This window comes from Bombina bombina, chromosome 2 (assembly GCF_027579735.1).
Source record: "Bombina bombina isolate aBomBom1 chromosome 2, aBomBom1.pri, whole genome shotgun sequence".
NCBI lineage: Eukaryota > Metazoa > Chordata > Amphibia > Anura > Bombinatoridae > Bombina > Bombina bombina.
The window spans coordinates 593,119,054-593,141,280 of NC_069500.1; positions in this window are offsets into that span (position 1 = coordinate 593,119,054).

The window sequence follows — 22,227 nt, forward strand, 5'->3', positions numbered from 1 at the left end:
CTATCTACAGCCAAACAATGCATGCTTTCAATCTAAACATCTGGGAACCACACAAGGGTGCAAAGGACTTATGTAACATCCCTAGATACATGCAAAACACAGAAATGGATAGTACACTCAAACTGGACTGGCTACAAATCCTATTACCCTGCAAAATGCTGTACCTTTGCACATTACTGTATATATATATATATATATATATATATATATATATATATATATATATATATATATATATATATATATATAAAACACATAAATGAACTGCACTCTCAAACTAAACTGGGTACACATCCTATGACCCTGCAAAATACACATCCCTGATTCCTCAATAGCACTCACAGCCAGCTGTACAGTTATCATTTTGCAGGGTCATTGGATGTGTACCCATTCTAGTTTGAATCCACACACAGCAGCACTTTATATCAAAATGACCTTTATTCACAGCAGGGTCACATAGATGTGAAACGTTTTGGGCCTCATGCCCTTAATCATGCATGATTGATACCACATGAAGCATCAATATATAGCCATTCCCCTAATAGGGTTACCAATCACAAACCGGGAATGTATAAACCCCCTGGTGGCTAAAAACAAGTAATGCAATAGTCTTTAATTGCATTACTTTAAAAGACAGATATACATCCCCTGTCAGTTAAAAATATATTTACATAAATTGTATCAACCATCTACACAATGCTGTGGAACACAGCAGATTGTATCAAAGAAAGGCAATTTTTGCAGTTCATTTATAGGAAGGCAGTTATTCCCTATTTAAGCTAACTGGATGCATAGAATTCAGTTTATGGATCCAAAATGATTGCTTTTTTTTTTTTTTTAAGAGAAGTTCCCTAACACACCCCATCTGGGATATGTCACAGTATCAATAATTTGGAAATGTAGTTGGCTAATATTGTGACCATATTGCAGAAAGGGGGAGGAGACTAGATCTTCCTGATTATTACATCTAATGTTACTCTTATGTTGATTAATTCTTTCTCGTACCTTATGGGTGGTCTCTCCAATAAAAACCCTCCCACATGGGCATTTAATCAAATATACTGCAAAGGAAGTTTTGCATGTTAAATAACCTGTTATATCATATTTTTTTCCTGTCAATAAGTGTACAAAGTTAGATCCTTTTTTCATAGAGTTACAGCTTCCACAGTTTAAACAAGGGAAGCAGCCTAGCTCCTTTGTTACTTCCTAAATCCGTGTGTACTAACTCATCTCTCAGGTTACGTCTTCTCCTATATACTGGCATAGGTGATTGCCCAAATTCAACAATATTGGGATTACACATTTGCAATATGGACCAATGTTCATTATCTTATGGCTATGGTCACTATGGTCCATTACCAAGATTACCCGGTCAGTTTTTCTTTTTTGTTTCTGCAGTCCTGAGATAATAGAAGATTGTACATTAGTCAACACATTATGTATTAAATTAGGGGTATAACCTCTTTCCTGTAATTTTGTTTGCCATTTTATTGCATCTTTTATGCATATTCTCTTCTTCAGACACTATGAGGCCTACTTATCAAGCCGTCAACTGTGCTGCATTCAATAGCACCAATACGCTCGCCTGACATCGCCTAACATCGCGGCCACGGACCTGAATACGCTCTCCTTATTTATTAAAAAAGCTGTCAAAAAGCAGCGCACCAAGTAAGGGGCGATGAGCAGCGGACTGTTAACTAACAGTTATCGATCTCGCTGCTATTCGGCTCTTTCCCAGCTTTATTTGTATACTGTCACTAAACACCGCCACTATACTAAACTGTTTAACCCCTATCCCGCCGTTCACGGACCCCGCTGCAACTAAATAAAGTTATTAACCCCCATCCGCTGCTCCCAGACACTGCCGCAACTCTAATAAACTTATTGAACCCTATCCCATCGCTCCCGGACCCTGCCGCCACCTACATTATGTTATTGACCCCTAATCTGCCACCCCCTACACCGCCGCCACCTACATTATGTTATTAACCCCTAATCTGCCGCCCCCTACACCACCGCCACCTACATTATGTTATTAACCCCTAATCTGCTGCCCCCTACACCGCAGCCACCTACATTATGTTATTAACCCCTAATCTGCCATCCACTACACCGCCGCCACCTACATTATGTTATTAACCCCTATCCCTCTGCTCCCGGAGCCCACCGCAACTAAATAAAGTTATTAACCCATAAACCGCCAGCCCCCCACATCCCACAAACCTAACAACCTGCTAACTGTACATTAAATATTAACTCATCCCTATCTTATAATAAATTTAAACTTACCTTTAAAATTAAATTAAACTTTATTAAACTACTAATTAACCTACCCTAACTATTATACTAAAATTACATTAAACTATATTAAACTATTAATTAAAGGGACACTGAACCCAATATTTTTCTTTTGTGATTCAGATAGAGCATGAAATTTTAAGCAACTTTCTAATTTACTCCTATTATCAAATGTTCTTTATTCTCTTGGTATCTTTATTTGAAATGCAATAATGTAAGTTTAGATGCCGGCCCATTTTTGGTGAACAACCTAGGTTGTCCTTGCTGATTGGTGGATAAATTCATCCACCAATCAAAAACTGCTGTCCAGATTTCTGAACCAAGAAAAAAAGCTTAGATGCCTTCTTTTTCATATAAAGATAGCAAGAGAACGAAGAAAAATTGATAATAGGAGTAAATTAGAAAGATTCTTAAAATTGCATGCTCTATCTGAATCACGAAAGAAAATTTTTGGGTTCAGTGTCCCTTTAATCTACCCTAACTGTTATACTAAATTACATTAAACTAATAATTAATCTATCCTAACTGTTATACTAAATTACATTAAACTACAAATTAAATTAACAATATTATATATTTAAACACCTAACCCTACTCAAATAATTTAAATCTATACTAAAAAATTACTAAATTACAAAAAACTAACAACTAAGTTACAAAAAAATAAACATTGTTACACAAAATGTAAAAAAATATCAAAGATTTAAACTAATTACACCTAATCTAAGAGCCCTATGAAAATGAAAAAGCCCCCCCCCCCCCAATAAAAAAACACCTAACCTACAATAAACTACAAATATCCATTGCCCAAAATAAATCAGCTCTTTTACCTGTAAATAAAAAAATACAAATACCCCCAACAGTAAAACCCACCACCCACACAACCAAACCCCCAAATAAAAACCTAACTAAAAAAACCTAAGCTCCCCATTGCCCTGAAAAGGGCATTTAGATGGGCATTGCCCTTAAAAGGGCATTTAGCTCTATTGCAGCCCAAACCCCCAATCTAAAAATAAAACCCACCCAATAAACCCTTCAAAAATCCTAACACTAACCCCTGAATATCCACTTACAGTTTTGAAGATCCGACATCCATCCTCCAAGAAGCCGGCAGAAGTCTTCATCCAAGTGACCGAAGTCTTCATCCAAGCCTGCAGAAGTCTTCATCCAGACTGCATCTTCTATCTTCATCCATCCGGCGTGGAAGCGGCTCCATCTTGAAGACATCCGACGCGGAGCATCCTCTTCCATTGACGTCTTCTTCCCGAATGAATGTTCCTTTAAATGACATCATCCAAGATGGTGTCCCTTAGATTCCGATTGGCTGATAGATTTCAATCAGCCAATCGTAATTAAGGTTGAAAAAATCCTATTGGCTGTTGCAATCAGCCAATAGGATTGATCTTTCATCCTATTGGCTGATCCAATCAGCCAATAGGATTGAGCTTGCATTCTATTGGCTATTCCAATCAGCCAATAGAATGCAAGCTCAATCCTTTTGGCTGATTGCATCAGCCAATAGGATTTTTTCAACCTTAATTCCGATTGGCTGATAAAAATCTATCAGCCAATCGGAATCTAAGCAACGCCATCTTGGATGACGTCACTTAAAGGAACCTCCATTCGTTGTGTAGTCGTCGGAAGAAGAGGATGCTCCACGTTGGATGTCTTGAAGATGGAGCCGATCCATGCCGGATGGATGAAGATAGAAGATGCTGTCTGGGTGAAGACTTCTGCAGGCTTGGATGAATACTTCGGCCGCTTGGATGAAGACTTCTGCCGGCTTCTTGGAGGATGGATGTCGGATCCTCAAAACTGTAAGTGGATCTTCAGGGGTTAGTGTTAGGATTTTTTAAGGGTTTATTGGGAGGGTTTTATTTTTAGATTAGGGGTTTGGGCTGCAATAGAGCTAAATGCCCTTTTAAGGGCAATGCCCATCCAAATGCCCTTTTCAGGGCAATGGGGAGCTTAGGTTTTTTTAGTTAGGTTTTTATTTAGGGGGTTGGTTGTGTGGGTGGTGGGTTTTTTTGTTGTGGGGGTATTTGTATTTTTTATTTACAGGTAAAAGAGCTGATTTCTTTGGGGCAATGCCCCGCAAAAGGCCCTTTTAAGGGCTATTTGTAGTTTATTGTAGGTTAGGGTTTTTTTATTTTCGGGGGCTTTTTTATTTTCATAGGGCTCTTAGATTAGGTGTAGTTTAAATCTTTGATAATTTTTTTTTTATTTTGTGTAACAGTGTTTATTTTTGTAACTTAGTGTTTGTTATTTTTGTAATTTAGTAATTTTTTTTTTTTAAACTTTATTTATAAACAAGAATCCAAGTCATAGTAAAATGATCATTTACAAAGTAACAACAATTTTACAGAGCATGTTGTGAAAAGAAAAAGAGAAATGGGTTCTCCATGCACGCCCTCGGACTCAATATTTTCCAAGAACATTTTATTGTAAACAAACGAAGAAAATAGAAGAAAGAAAAAAAAAGAAGAGAAAAGAAAAAAAAAGAAAGAACTTAGCAGCTGAAAATAGAAAGAAAAGAAGATAACATATAAGGGAAAAGAAAAAGAAGAAAGAAAGTAGAGGGTAACAAACAACATTCATACTTACCCGGAGCACCTCCAGGTCCCCCCCCTCCAACAAGCAGGTCAATCACGGGTGCGATCAGAGGACAGACACCACCTGCCCCTAAGATTTTCAATGAGAACGTACTGACTGTCTTTAAAGGGAAGGAGAACCCTATCTCTCACTATGTCTGGCAAGTGTAGCAAATAAACCTCCCATTTAAGAAGGAATCTTTTTACCCTTTTCTCGGGGTCACCCCTAGTGTCCGCTTGCTCAATCAACATCTGATTGTGTATTGTTTTAAGTAGTTGCTGAAAGGGTAAAGACCTGTTCCCTGTCCACTCCCTCAAGATGAGTTGTTTAGCTAGCATAAGAATTGTGATTAAGAAAATGTTGTGCTTGTATGTCATGTCCCTAGGTATCAAAAAGATCACATACTGCGCTGAGAGGGACATGGTTTGGTAAGTTAATTTGGTTAGCCAGTATGAGATTTTTTGCCAGAATTGTTGTATTTTGGGGCAGCCCCATAGCAGGTGGACCCAATCAGGAGAATCAAGGCGGCATTTATTACATGAATTGGGTGCCCCCTGAACCCATTTAGCCCTTAATCCTGGAGTAATGTAGGCTTGATGCAGAAATTTCAGGTGTGATTCCCTCAATGTCGCAGAGATAGTGCTTTGGTGTGCCCTCTCGAAGCTCGTAGCGATCAATGATGAGTCTACCTCTAGTTCTCCAAAATGAGACCATTTAGAGGCTATGCCATGAAGCATGGAGTCTTCAAAATGATGAATCAGCAAATTGTATGAATGTGATAGCCTAAAAGAACCTAGCTTCGCCAAAGCGCAAAGTTTATCTAAATTAGAAGGTCCTGTGAGTAACAGTCCCCTGGAGATTAAGGTAGATATGTAGTGTCTGCATTGGAAATATGCAAACTTATGTGTGTGTGGCAGGTTATAACGTGATTGTAGATCATGGAAGGGCAATACCTCTAAAGTCAGGGGGCGAAAAAATTGGTGTAGTCGTGTGAGTCGTAGTCGTTGCCATGTCTGAAATGCCTGCGTAGTATACCCCGGGAGAAAATCCAGATTGCCCTGAATAGGGAGATATTTACTAGTGGATCGATGTACACCCCAGAGTCTGCAAATCTTGGCCCAGGCTCTCAGAGGATCCCTGAACAGTATATGGTTTTGGATGAGCGGGGATAGGGATTTCAGGTTTGCATGGGGCAGGAAGGCTAAATGCAGTGGTTTAATGATATTGGATTCTAGATCAGGGATAGTATAGCAGTTCTTCTCCACCAGCCAATCTAGTATGAATCTAGAGAGGGCCGCCCAGTTGTACCACATGATATTAGGAAGACGGAGCCCACCTCCACCCACCGTCATTGACAAGGGAGTCCTGCCTATTCTATGTTTCTTGCCCTGCCAGACAAAGCTTCCTATAGCAGATTGTAAGGATGCTGCATCTTTCTGTGTAAGGAGAAGGGGCAACATTTGTAATGGGTAAAGAAGTTTAGGCAAGGCAACCATTTTAAAAAGGTATACCCTACCCGAGAGAGAGAGAGAGAGAGAGAGAGAGGGGAAGCTTCGCCCAGCCCAACAACATCTGCTTAATATCACCAATGAGCCTGCCAAGATTGAGAGAGTATAACTTATGAGGGTTAACATGTATCCATATGCCTAGATATTTGAAACTACCTTGAGTGGTTTTAAGACCAAAGTCTGCTAGAGTCATGTTGCGGGAATTTTGTAACCAGGTAACATCTGATTTGTCAATATTGATCTTGTACCACGAGAACTTGCCAAAATTACTGATCACATCTAAGAGAGGCCGCAGATTGGTACAGGGGTCACCTATGAAGAGCAGCAAATCATCAGCGTAAAGTGACAAATGTTGCTTTTGACCACATAAGTCCAGACCGGCACAGTGTTGCCTGATGTAAGATGCCAGGGGTTCGATAGCTAAATCGAAGAGCAGAGGGGAGAGGGGACATCCCTGTCTCGTACCCCGTTGTAATCAGAAGGAAGGGGAAAACCCCCGTTAATTATGAGGGAAGCCTTGGGGGCTGAATATAGTCTTTGTAAGAAATCAGAAAATTCACCCAATATACCAAATCGCGACAGCGACATGTGTAAGTGATCCCACTCAATCCGATCAAATGCCTTTTTGGCATCTAACGCCAAAAGGCATGCATCTGGTAGTTGGGATGGGGACTGCGCGTGTGTGTTGTACCAATAATGGGACACAACACCAAGGGTCTTTCTAATATTTATTACTGACGACCTGCCTTTCACAAATCCCGTTTGGTCTGTGTGAACTACCTGTGGTAGGACCTTCGCCAACCTATCCGCTAGGATTTTTGTTAGAAGTTTATAATCCCCATTTAATAGGGAGATCGGGCGGTATGAAGAAGTCAGGGTGGGATCCCTATCGGGCTTCAGTAATAAACAAATGTTAGCCTCAGAGAATCTATCATTTAGATTTTCAGTGCCCATCAGATAGGCAGAATACAAGGAGGTGAGGACAGGTGCTAATTCCTCGTCTAATAACTTAAAATATTCCACAGGTAGCCCGTCTGGGCCAGCTGCCTTGCCCAATTTACTCTGCCGTATAGCCCTAAGAACGTCCTGAGGACTGATAGGGGAGTTTAACGAGGAAGACTGCTCTGTTGTGAGGGTGGGAAGTTGTACTGCGTCCCAAAAGGCACACTTTGCTTCCTTGTGAATAGGCTGCTTAGAGTACAGGGAAGCGTAGTAGTCTACGAATTCAGACATTATTTTCTTGGCGTTGGAAGTTAAGGAACCCTTTGATTTAATAGCTAAAATTTGGGACTTAGGTTTTTTTTTTTTTTCTTTCCTTTTTTTTTTTTCCTTTTTTTTTTTTTCATCATTTTTTTTTTTTTTTTTAATCATTTTTATTGAGGGATATTCAAAACGGAGACGTTAACAATCTGTTACAAATTAATACAGGGTGTTCTTTGACAACAACAGAAAATTAATTGATTTTAACATCAAAAGATTGCAGAACACAACAATATATAGAATTCCTAGCACCTTTTTTATATATCATCGTTGAAAAGGCCAATATTGTACAGTATGAATCAGTTCTGCACCTATGCAACATCTTTTATGCCCTCAGTATGTGCTAGGACGTCTCCTGTTATATTTTCCAAATTTAACTAACATTTTGTGTATTTATTTGCCCTCAAGTTATCAATAAACACATGACCTAACTTAATATCAAAAAAATCTTGCAAAGAAGAAAAGGAAGAGAAAAAAAAAAGAAAAGGAAAAAGCAACAGAAAAAAAGAGATAAGGGAAGAAGAGTTGAATGCGTTATTGCACAGAGTGAGGGTGGTGCGGGGGGGGAAGAGGGAGAAGAGAAAAAAAAAAAAAAAAAAAAAGGGGGAACACTTCTAATTAGTTTTTTATATAGTGTGCCTATATTTTTGAATAAAATCTAACCATTTTTTTGCAAAGCTAAGTTGTTGCTGGGGCCCATTGTTAACATTGTCCATCTGTTCTATTATATATTGAGAATGGAGTAAGTATGTTAGGTTATTAATTGTCGGTGGGCGGTTTGCTTGCCAATTTTTTAATATGAGATATCTGGCGCCCAATATTACGGTATTGATGAAGCTAATATTGTATATGTAGGGAGTAGTATTTATTAGAAAGAGTATGTTAGCTGGTGATAGGATAAGTTGTACGTGTAACAGTTGATTCAGCCAAAACTGTGTCCGTTTCCAAAAGTGTAGGATTTTTGGACATGACCAAAACATGTGGACCAGGTCGGCCGCCACAGAGCTACATCTTGGGCACAGCTTTAGTTCTTGGTCGTACCATTTATTTATATCTGCAGGGGCTATGTACAAACGATTTAAGATTTTGAAGTGTGATTCGCGCCAAGTCGCAGATAAAGTAGCACGTTCAGCCGCTGTTATACTGAATTTCAACTGATAAATGTCTATTGTAGGAATATCATGAAGCCATTTAGCCTGAATTCTTACCAGATTGGCTTCTCCTATCTGTGTTGATATCATTCTATACCAATAGCTGATGGAATGTTTTCCTGCTTTGTATAAGGATAGGCCCATTCTTATACCAGGATGGAGCCAATGTCCAGTTTGGTTTTGAGCGATTTCATTGTACCAGTGTCGCACTTGCAAATACGCATAAAAATCTCTATTCACAAGTTGATACTTGGATTTAAGGAAAGCAAAGGTGTGTATGTTCGCATTCTCAGTGTCTCGAAGATGGATTAAGTGAGTAAGACCTTGTGTCGTCCATCTATTAAATACTTTATTACTTAATCCAGGACTAAAGCACGGGTTCTTAGTAATAGGAACTAATTCCGAGATTTGGGGATTGTCTTTCATACATAAACGGATATGTTGCCATGCTTTAATTACATTTACTATGGTACATTTGTTCTTAAGTTTAGATGGCAGCGCCTTAATAGGACAGTGTAATAGAGCAGTTAATGAATAGGGAAAGGCTAGTTTTTGTTCAACTTCAATTGAAGCGATATAGGATCTATCCGTAATCCAATCCATGGCGACCTTAGCCAAGCAGATATTATTGTAAAGTGCGAATTTTGGGAATGTAAGTCCGCCATATTGTCTAAGATGGGCCAGTTTGTCAAGTGAAATCCTACTCTTGCCCGTACCCCATAGAAAGGTCCTAAATCGTTTATCTAAAAACTTGATGTCTTTTTTTGTTAATATAAGAGGGGTATTTTGCATAGTGTATAATAGTTTTGGTAGTATAGTCATTTTAACTAAATTAATTTTTGCCGTTAGTGAGAGGGGTATTTTCGCCCAGTTCAGTAAGTCGGCTTCAATTTTGTTTAAAAGTGGTGCAAAGTTCAGTTCGTACCAATCTATTGGGTTTCTACTGATTCTAATGCCAAGATAAGTAATGTAGTGCGCTGCAACATTGAATGGAGGTGTATAATGTGGTTGCGGGTTTGGGTTTAGCCAGAGTAAGTCGGACTTATTAATATTGATTTTATAACCTGAGAATGAACCAAACAGATCTATAGTATTTAATATATGAGGAATCTCGGCTTGCGGATCGTTAAGGAAAATTAGTACATCCTCTGCATAGAGCAATATTTTAAAGGATTTGTCACCTAGGCGGACCCCTGCTAATTGTGTTTTTAACATTAATGCTAGAGGTTCTAATGCCAGATTGAACAATAATGGTGAGATTGGGCAGCCTTGCCGAGTACCAGTCTTGATATCAAAAGAGTCTGTAAGTGAGCCGTTTACCAATAACATTGATGATGCATTTGAATATAATGCCCTAATGCAAGTAGGGAAATGCCCTACAAACCCGAATTGTTTCATGGTATGGAATAAGTGATCCCAAGTGATCGAATCAAATGCTTTTTGGGCATCAAGAGAGAGAATAGTTGGGTCGGCCTGGTGGTGGGTTTTTTTAGCGTGTAGGAAGTCTATTAGCAGAAAAATTTTCCTAGTACTGGCCATTGAGTTCCGCTGTGCCATGAAGCCGACCTGGTCCGCATGTATTAGGGCTCCAAGAATGGGTTTAAGCCTATGTGCCAAAATTGTGGTAAATATTTTGTAATCCGCGTTTAGTAGTGATATAGGGCGGTATGAATCAGCTGTTTCTGGGTCTTTTCCCTTTTTTGGGATTAGTATAATTTTTGAAGCAGTAAAGTATTTGGAAGGTATCTTACCCTTGCATAGATAGTCATTAAACAGATTTTTTAAGGTTGTTGCGACCTCATCTCGCAGTATTTTATACATTTCAGCCGGGAGGAAATCAGGGCCGGCAGCCTTACCCAATCTAAGTCTGTCTATGGCGTGTATTACTTCTACATTAGTTATGCTTTATGCTTTTCCCTTACTGCTGCCTGTCTAATGCTGCTTTTTTCTTGCGTGTTGGAATATTTGGCCATCCGGCTTATTTGGCTAGTTTTAGCCCTGTGATCAACATGTACAAATAAAAAGGTATTTCTTAAGGCATATTTATCTGTCGAGTCTAATTGCTGCCGGGTGCGCTGGACTTTGTTGCTATTGTGTTACTTTGGTGGGCGTTGATGGAGCGCTCCTTTTTCCTTTGCACTGGAGCAGATGAGTGAATGCAAACACGTCATCACGGACGTCAAGCAAGAGGGTGTGTATACTACGTGAAGAGCGTCACGTGACTGGATTCGACACGCTGCTGTGTCTGAGCGCTTCCCTGGTTGTGTTTGTTACATTAGTTATGGGTTGGTTAAGATTTTCTGCATCTTGTCGGGGTAGAACTGGGACCTGGATTTTTCCCCAGAACTTCTCTTTATTCTGGGTGTCTATGTTTGGGTCATTATATAATCTCTTAAAAAATTCATGGAACCCGGTCTTAATATCTTCCGGCTCAGTTAATCTTTTCCACCCAATCTTAATAGCTTTTATAGGTTTGTGTGCTTGATATATCCTAACACAATTTGCCAGTAATTTACCAACCTTGCTGCCGAATCTGTAATTCTTGTTTGGCTTTACAGTATTTCTGCCAATTCAACTGATTAGGTTCAGTAATATACGAGTTATATGTGTTTCTAAGATAATTTGTTAGCTCCCTCTCTCTTAAACGTGCTTTGGCCCTAATCCTACATGTATATTTTTTAATCTCACCCCTTATTACTGCTTTAGCTGTTTCCCAATAAGTTTCAGACTTATGGTTATATGAGCTATTCTGTAACTTATATTCTCTCCAAACCGCATGAATGTGGTTTTGAAACTCTTTATTACTAGTTAAATAGCGAGGAAAAGTGTATCCTCCAGCTGGCTCAAAAGTGGTGCTAAAAAGCTTGATTTCTAAAAGTATAGGGGCGTGATCGGAAATGATAATATCACCTATCTGCGCCTTCGTGCAGTTCCCTAGCGCCCTATCTGATCCCAAGAAGAAATCGATTCGTGAAAATGTTCTATATTGTTTAGATTCACATGTGTAAGCTCTTGTATTAGGGTTCTTGTGGCGCCAGATATCTTGTAATTGGAGTGCATTGCAGAAGGTTCCTAATATTCTTGCTGTTTTTTGAGGGATTCTGATTGGCTTTATATTATTGGTTTTCGAATGATCTATATTATTGGCAGCAAGATTAAAGTCCCCCGCCACTATCATAATGGTGTCCATGTAGTTGAACAGTTAAGCCTTCAATTTTACCCAGAATAACTCCTCATAATTATTAGGGCCATATACATTACATATCGTATAAACGATTGAGGCAATTTTTATCCTCATAATGATATATCGTTCCCCTGGGTCTGACTCCTGAGAAATGATTTCATAGTCCAAATTTGTCCTAATTAATATAGCTACTCCACGTTTTCGTGATGCACAAGGAGTAAATATAATCTCCTGGACCCAATTAACTTTTAATTTTTTATGTTCTTGCTCAGATAGGTGTGTTTCTTGAAGTAAATTTATATCTGCTCTGTATTTATTTATATGAGTTAAGATTCTTTTACGTTTGATTGGGTTGGTGATGCCACCCACGTTCCATGACATAACCTTTAAAGTCATTTTAATCAGTTTGTATCATTTATCTGTAGGCATCAAAGAAAGAAAAAAAAAAAAAAAAAAAGAAGGGAAAAAAAATAAAAATCTCTCAGTCCCCCCCCCCACACCGTATCGGTCTAAATGTAATTGCTTATAAGAAAAAATCCTGTATAAGTACCTTAGCTTCCTATTCCCCTTTATCATACACAAGTCAAAGTATGTGAGCATATTTGTGATTTGCACACTTCACTCCTGCTCCTTCTCCCTAACCTTTTAACTGTTATCCTGCTTATGTTGGTCTAAGTAAGCCTTGGCCTCTGTAGGTGTGCTTAACACGATTGTTTCATTATTAATAAAAAGCTTAATTTTAGAAGGGTAGATTAGCCTGGCAGCGAGGCCTTGGTTTATTAGTGTGGTACAATATGGGGCCATTGCCCTGCGTTTGTTAGATGTCTGCAGTGAGTAATCTTGAAATATTAAAATTCTATTCTGGTCTATTTCCAAGTTTTGAGTCTTTCTGTAAGCCCTTAAGATATTAGTTTTATCTTGGAAATTTAGATATTTCACCATGATAGGGCGCTTCTGTATGCTACCCTCCGCTAGTTGTCTAAAGTTTCCCATCCGATGGGCTCTCTCTACCTGTATTGGCTGTGTTTGGTGGTTAAGTCCCAAGAGCTGTGGTAATTTTATTGCTGCGAAGTAAGGTCCTGATACATGGGACTTTCTGGCAGACCAATTATTTTTAGATTATTTCTACGCGATCTATCCTCTAGATCTTCAAGTTTTTCAGATAGCTCCTCAATTTGAGTACTGTGCTGCTGACTCATTTGTTCTAATTTATATGTAGAATCCTCAACATCTGATATTCTAATTTCAGCATCTGCTAGTCTTGTGGTGAAGTTTTTCATTTCAGAAGACAACGTGGAAATTTCCAATTTAATAAGTTCAAATTGTGGAAGTAGCAAATCGGCTACCTGTTTGGATATTTCCTCGATGTCTGTTTTATTTATATTTAAGCTACTTATATCTGGTCTTGGTTCAGAATTGGGTTCCAGACTGCTCCTAGCTTTCCTGTCCCTGATCCTGGCTGGCATTGCGTGCACGTGAGGTGATAAAAACGTATCCATATATTACTTTATCAACATGTGCTTAATGTGGTGAGGGAGGGGAGGAGAAAAAAAAAAAAAAAAAGAAGGGGGGAGATGGAAAGGGAGTGGGTGAGGGGGGATAAGTGAGTGAGGTGCGTGTGCTAGGAAGTGCAGGGAGAGGGGGTTCTATTTAAATCTGATATTGGGGATAAGCCCCCAGTGATGGTGAATAATGCAATCGCCAGAGAAGCGAGAGAGGGGGAAAAAATATGTAATGGGCAGTCCTGATTGGGGGTCCTAATTACAATTCCTAGAACTGCCTTGTACCACTGTAAGCTCAGAAGATGTTATCCTGTATTCCTTACTTAATACACTCTCTCTCAAAAAAGGATTATCTTCCTGTATAATTCTAAGATGTATATTACATATGTCAGTAAAAATTATACAAAGACCATGGAAGTGGTATCGCAAGTAATATTTAAATTCTAACTGAAGATTGATGTGTTACCTTCAAGTATAATACCTATTATTTACTGTAAGAGTTATCCAGTTATTCCTCTAATGTAGGTAATATTAACAGTACAATTATTATCAATTATTAATCAGATGTACGCTTAGAAGGGCAGCATTCGCTTGCAACCAAATATAATTTTGAGAGATCACGTTGCAATTACTACTGTAAACCAAAACCCCTATGAATTGAGTCACAGTTAGACTATGCACTTTGGTCATAAAATCACGAACCCACAATAGTTATGTTATGTGTTATTTACAATAGCAACTAGTGAAATCATTTGTTGTTGGTAAGGAATGGTATGCAATAAGAAAAAGAGGAAAGAGAAAAAAAAAAAATTTTCCTCTCATTTGTTAACCATACACAAGTTTGCAGAAGGCACAGTTCGTTACAAAATATTTGGATCACTTTTTCTGTATGCTTAATACATTGCAATATTGATTCAGGATATGATCCACGTGACAGTATTATTCATAACATTTCATTTACTCAATTCTGACAGATATGTTATACCCAGAGCCCTTAATTAGGAGGGCGTTTTCTAAGTTGAGTCTGTCGTTATAAAGTCTGTTTCTATAGCTAGTATTGCCCACAAACAAAAGAGTAATAAAAGTATGTCTCCAGCAGTTATGTATATTAACCAGCACTGGTATTACACAGGACTCTCATTAAACAAAGTCTGCTGAATTTCCTTTTCACAGCTTCAGCCAGAAAGTTTATAGTGGTCCTGCGTATTTCTCAAGTATATCCAACCTGTAGTTAACCAAGCAATGCCAGTAGATTCCTTGATGTAAAATAATCCACGTTTAAGCTTAGGCTTGCTTTTAGTATGGAGTGTCTGATGCAAAGCTTATGGAACCTTAGTGAGCAGTAGTACTACCAACACTTGCAGCTATTATTTTCTTCTGGCCGCAATGTTCCACCTTTATAGGCAATAGATAAAGCCCTACTATATGTGTGATATGTTAAAGTTTTGCTTCACGCTAGTTTATGGGCTTATGTAGCTTGAGAAAGTTATGTTATGCACTATGCAACCACCTCCTCTTATCTTACTCTTCTTACCTTCACCCAGTCAATCCCTGGGACTTTTGACTTGCAGATTTGTAAAATTCAGCCTTGTCAGACCATGTGTGTCTGGATCAAACAGGCAGGTGAGTTAGATTGCTTCCGTCGCTCTCCCCCAACCAGGCGGGGGGGTCTGGATTTGCAATTTGTCGGCGTTGCTTCAGCTCTATCAATAGGGGCTTCCCTGGTGGTTCCCCGTCTCACAGCTGGGGTCCATCCCAGTCCGCATCGGCCGTGCAGATCTCTGGTCTCGAGCGGCAAGATTGTTGTCTCCGCCTCCTCCTGTGCTGTTCTACCAGCGTGACCGTAGCCAGGCGGTCAAAAGGCTTTTGGGGCACTTCTTGAGCAGCAACGGCAGCCAAGCTCCACCGTTCAGGCCTCTGGGTTGCAGGCGTACCTTCGCAGCCAAAGAGTATCAGGTGCTCTGCACGTTTCTCGGTGCAAATGTCGGCGGGTGGTTCCACACAGCGAGCCTCCTCACTCCTCACAACCTCTCACCATGCGCCTCCTACCGGAAGTGCCTCCGCCTCCTTGTGATCAGCTCTGCTGTCTTAGAGATGAAGGGGAGAGGTGCATAAGGTTTATAAGAATGAACTAGCTTGGCCAGTAACTTACCGGCCTTATTACCATGGCGATAATAGTGACCTTGCCGGTGAATATTGACTTTGTTGTCTTGCTGAGCTAAGAACGTATCTCTTGTCTGATTAAATTCATAGTAAGTTTTCCTAGATGCTGGCGTGGGAGTAGATAGGTAATTATTGTAAGCTGCAGTAAGTTGGGAAAGAAGGGCCCCGTCCACCCTCGTAAGTTGTTTATTATGGTGTATTGCAAAAGAGGTTATATGGCCTCTCATCACCGCTTTTGAGGCGTGCCAATACAAATCTGGAGTGCCTAAATGACAGGCATTGTCAGATGCATAATGCGTCCAGGAAGCTTTTAAGTGTCTGCGGAACTCAATATTGTTATACAGGTGAAGAGGGAATCTGGGTTGGGGCTGCAGCATCAAGGTGATTGGGGCATGATCTGATATAGTGACCTGACCAATATTGGTGGAGAAGATGTGTGGCGTTATGTTTGAAGAAGTTAGAAAATAATCAATACGGGACATGGTATGGTGTGTTTTTGAGAGACAAGTGTAATCCCTCCCATCTGGGTTTCTTGCTCTCCACACATCCAGCAAGTTCAAAGATTCCTTGAAGGATCCAATTAGGAACACTTCACGTTTGTATCGAATTATATGTTTTTTTAAAGTTTTGGAAGATGAAGGGTCCGTAAACCTATCCAGGGGGAGAGCCTGAGCCAAGTTGAAATCACCTCCCACTATTAAAGGGGCACTTTGTGTGGCCAAGATTGCCAGCAGATTCGTCCAAAAATGTGAGTCATGTACATTAGGGCCATAAACATTACAGAGAGTGTACGTGTAAGTGTTGATCTGTAGCGTTGCAACTATGTTTCGTCCTTTTTTATCTATGTTCACTTCTGTCAAGGAGGCCGCCAAACCCTTACGCACAAGTATGGCAACTCCTCGCTTCCTTCCCTCCGTAGGGGAACTTAAGACCTGTCCCACCCAACGAATTTTTAACTTCTCATGTTCCTCAACCGTTAATTTTGTCTCCTAGAGCATAGCAATGTCAGCCCTCAGTGAATTTAGGTGATGGAGGATTCTACTTCTCTTTGCCGGGGATGTGATGCCCCCCACATTCCATGCTATTATTTTAAGAGTAAGAGTCATGAATGCAAGGTGCAGAGATATAGAGTGTGCGGCCCAATAAGAAATACCCTATCAGGGGTCCCATGTAATGTCTGAGGTGTAAATAGAAACATTTGACTTACAGTTACAGGAGGGCATAAATGGATCCTCAAGAGCAGTTGGTTCGATGAAGGAGGGGGAACCAGAGGCCTCCAGGTCTCACTCCAGCAGTCACTATAAAGGAAGCAAGAACAGACAGCAGCATTAATGATACACATGAGAGAGAGGTACGCCGCCAAGGCTGCACCAGCGCTAGCATTTACTATTACAAAGGCAATCTGTCTATGAAGAAACTGAAAGAAAAATATAATCACATTATAATAACAAGTGGCGTGACATCCTAGATCAGAAGGTCTTCCCATGGGATGGTGGATAAGGAGCAATAGGGCCATGCAGAGCCTTGGAACGCTCAACATAGTTTTAAGGAAAGAATCTGTAGCAAGGACTTCTGCAGGTATCAGGGGCTCGGGGATGGGCCTTAGGTATGCAGGTAAGGGTGAAGGCGGGTAACAGTGTCGTTTTTGCTTGGTGTCAATACTCTGGGGCGAAAACATTACTGCGGTACCAAGAGCCGCGCATAGCAAAGAGCATACTGCGGACATAAGGTCCCAACAGGAGTTTGTGAGGGACAAATCAGAAGTTGCGTGCATTGGGGGATACATGAGAGACCAGCAGCAATTAAAGACTATCTTAACAAAACACACATTGAAACCCAGATGTAAGTACACTGAAAAGTTTCTCCCAACCTTATTAATTTTACGCATAAGAGAGCATAAACCTGTGTAAACAGTATAACAGTATAAAAAGCAAGTTGTCATTTGCGGAGCCATGCATCCGGCCACAGTCAAAACTGGGGAACCTAACCAGAACCACAGACTCCACAAGAGCAAGGTACACAATGTAAAAAATATGATGTGCAAATAAAGAAACTGTGAGCATTGATACTTAGTAAAGTCTCATCATCCATTGTCCTGTTTTCGCTCTGATGTTAGGTATGCCTGTGCTGCCGCAGGCGTATGGAAGATTTTGGGGCCTTAAAGGGTCTGGATCTTCAGGGTAGCTGGAAGCATGAGCGCAAATTTACGCCCCTGTTCATGCAGAGTGGAGCAAATAGAAGCAAAGTCCTTGCGCCTCCTGGTAACCTCAACTGAGAAGTCTTGAAATAGTAAGATGCGGTGGTCTTCAAAGATGACTTCCTTGGCCGCCCTGTAGGCTCTTAGGATGGCCAGCTTATCCTGGTAATCTAAGCACTTAAAAATTACTTGTCTTGGCCTTTCCCTGGAGTTATCTAGATGCCTGATGGGGCCTATACGATGCGATCTTTCTATGTCCAGAGGCAAACAGTCCTGAGGCAGGCCCAGAATTTTCGGGAGGGTCAAAGCAGCAAATTCTAGCAGGTCTTTATCTTTGATAGATTCAGGGACGCCTATAATTCGGAGATTATTTCGCCTACTGCAATTTTCTAGGTCCTCCACTTTATCCATTAGCTGCTGATTTTGTTTCAGTAGACGTTTCAAGGACACTTCCGATTCTTGCTGTCTGTCTTCGACCCCCGAAATTCTTTGTTCCGCGGCGGACATACGGGTGGAGAAAAGCCGCACTTCACTGGTTAAAGTATCAACACCAGCCTGCAAGCTCTCCTGGGGTGCTGTCTTCTGCATCTGTAAATGAAGAGGTGGCCTGCGTTTCTGTCAAAGGCTTTAATCTTTGTTCCTGATTTTTTGATCTATGCATCATGGTGCTACTTGAAGGCGAGGGCAGCCTGTTAAAATACTCGTCTACTTTCAGAGAACAAAATGCAGAAAAGTTTGAAAAGGTTGTAACACTGTGAAGAAACCACCAGGTGGCGCTATTGTACTGTATGATGCAGCAGTCCAGTGAGCTATGTAGAGAGGAGATGGAGGAACAGGGAAAACAAAAAGACAATAAAAAGTAAAATTACAGATATCACATCCTAGGCTATAGATGTGGGATAACAACACTTGGGGTGTTCATTTACACTCACTGAGAGATTTATTTGTACATAAATGTATTTGTGCATCAATTAGCAGATCACTTTGTAAACTTCCTTGTGTTAAACCACATCCCTGCAGTCTTATGCTTTAAGAGTTTTGGTATATACAGCTGCACTAATTATATATATGTATGGATTTCTATTTATTATCTATCTATCTATCTATCTATCTATCTATCTATCTATCTAATCAGAATTATTAGGCAAATGAGTATTTTGACCACATCATCCTCTTTATGCATGTTGTCTTACTCCAAGCTGTATAGGCTCGAAAGCCTACTACCAATTAAGCATATTAGGTGATGTGCATCTCTGTAATGAGAAGGGGTGTGGTCTAATGACATCAACACCCTATATCAGGTGTGCATAATTATTAGGCAACTTCCTTTCCTTGGCAAAATGGGTCAAAAGAAGGACTTGACAGGCTCAGAAAAGTCAAAAATAGTGAGATATCTTGCAGAGGGATGCAGCACTCTTAAAATTGCAAAGCCTCTGAAGCGTGATCATCGAACAATCAAGCGTTTCATTCAAAATAGTCAACAGGGTCGCAAGAAGCGTGTGGAAAAACCAAGGCGCAAAATAACTGCCCATGAACTGAGAAAAGTCAAGCGTGCAGCTGCCAAGATGCCACTTGCCACCAGTTTGGCCATATTTCAGAGCTGCAACATCACTGGAGTGCCCAAAAGCACAAGGTGTGCAATACTCAGAGACATGGCCAAGGTAAGAAAGGCTGAAAGACGACCACCACTGAACAAGACACACAAGCTGAAACGTCAAGACTGGGCCAAGAAATATCTCAAGACTGATTTTTCTAAGGTTTTATGGACTGATGAAATGAGAGTGAGTCTTGATGGGCCAGATGGATGGGCCCGTGGCTGGATTGGTAAAGGGCAGAGAGCTCCAGTACTACTCAGACGCCAGCAAGGTGGAGGTGGAGTACTGGTTTGGGCTGGTATCATCAAAGATGAGCTTGTGGGGCCTTTTCGGGTTGAGGATGGAGTCAAACTCAACTCCCAGTCCTACTGCCAGTTTCTGGAAGACACCTTCTTCAAGCAGTGGTACAGGAAGAAGTCTGCATCCTTCAAGAAAAACATATTTATCATGCAGGACAATGCTCCATCACACGCGTCCAAGTACTCCACATCGTGGCTGGCAAGAAAGGGTATAAAAGAAGAAAATCTAATGACATGGCCTCCTTGTTTACCTGATCTGAACTCCATTGAGAACCTGTGGTCCATCATCAAATGTGAGATTTACAAGGAGGGAAAACAGTACACCTCTCTGAACAGTGTCTGGGAGGCTGTGGTTGCTGCTGCACGCAATGTTGATGGTGAACAGATCAAAACACTGACAGAATCCATGGATGGCAGGCTTTTGAGTGTCCTTGCAAAGAAAGGTGGCTATATTGGTCACTGATTTGTTTTTGTTTTGTTTTTGAATGTCAGAAATGTATATTTGTGAATGTTGAGATGTTATATTGGTTTCACTGGTAAAAATAAATAATTGAAATGGGTATATATTTGTTTTTTGTTAAGTTGCCTAATAATTATGCACAGTAATAGTCACCTGCACACACAGATATCCCCCTAAAATAGCTATAACTAAAAACCAACTAAAAACTACTTCCAAAACTATTCAGCTTTGATATTAATGAGTTTTTTGGGTTCATTGAGAACATGGTTTTTGTTCAATAATAAAATTAATCCTCAAAAATACAACTTGCCTAATAATTCTGCACTCCTTGTATATATATATATATATATATATATATATATATATATATACATACATACATACATACATACATACATGAATATTGGTGCTTAGTTTTACACTTTATATGGGAGTAGAAACCTTGATGGTGCCTTATAGCTCTTTCTTTTTACCTTATAAATTTAAATATATATATATTTTTATACATATATATAGTGATGTCGCAAATAGTTCGCCAGCGAATAATTCCCGGGGAAAATAGCATGTTCATGTTCGCCATGGACGGCGGACATATGCGATGTTCGATCCGCCCCCTATTCCTCATCATTGAGTAAACTTTGACCCTGTACCTCATAGTCAGAAGACACATTCCAGAAAATCAGCAGCAGACACTCCCTCCCAGACCCTCCCACCTCCTGGACAGCATCCATTTTAGATTCATTTGGAAGCTGAATTCTTAGTGAGAGGAGGGACAGTGTAGCTGCTGATGATTTAATAGGGAAATCGATAGCTAGGCTAGTGTATTCAGTGTCCACTACAGTCCTGAAGGACTCATCTGATCTCTGCTGTAAGGACAGCACCCCAAAAAAGCCCTTTTTAGGACTAGAACATCAGTCTGCTTTTTTTTTTAATTTCCTGTGTAATCTAATTGCAGTTGCCTGTCTGCCAGCGTGTGTGTCAGGCTCACAGCGTATACTATGCCCACTTGCCCAGTGCCACCACTCATATCTGGTGTAACAGTAGTGTACATTTAAAAAAAACAACACTTTTTTGACGGTGAAATAATAGCAGACAGCTGCCAGTACCCAAGTAACCACCAATAAGGCAGATGGGGAGGGTTAGACAGATGTTTTGGGGGGATCAGGGAGGTTGGGGGCTAAGGGGGGATGCTACACCACAGCATATGTAAATATGCTAAAAAAATTAAAAACAATTAAAAACTTTTTATTTTAGTACTGGCAGACTTTCTGCCAGTACTTAAGATGGCGGGGACAATTGTGGGGTGGGGGAGGGAATGGAGCTGTTTGGGAGGGATCAGGGGGTCTGATGTGTCAGGTGGGAGGCTGATCTCTACACTAAAGCTAAAATTAACCCTGCAAGCTCCCTACAAACTACCTAATTAACCCCTTCACTGCTAGCCATAATACACGTGTGATGCGCAGCAGCATTTAGCGGCCTTCTAATTACCAGAAAGCAACGCCAAAGTCATATATGTCTGCTATTTCTGAACAAAGGGGATCCCAGAGAAGCATTTACAACCATTTGTGCCATAATTGCACAAGCTGTTTGTAAATAATTTCAGTGAGAAACCTAAAATTGCGAAAAAATTTAAGTTTTTTTTAAATTTGATCACATTTGGCGGTGATATGGTGGCATGAAATATACCAAAATGGGCCTAGATCAATACTTTGGGTTGTCTACTACACTACACTTAAGCTAAAATTAACTCTACAAGCGGCCTACATGCTCCCTAATTAACCCCTTCACTGCTGGGCATAAAACACGTGTGGTGCTCAGTGGCTTTTAGCAGCCTTCAAATTACCAAAAAGCAACGCCAAAGCCATATAAGTCTGCTATAATGGCATGTCTGGCACACAGTGTTGGGGCAAGGGTCCATCTGAACACTGATACCTGGTCTGCAAAGCATGGTCAGGGCAGGTATATCACCTACAGTGCGCACTGTGAAGCGGGCGTAACCCTTACACTACCTGATCGAT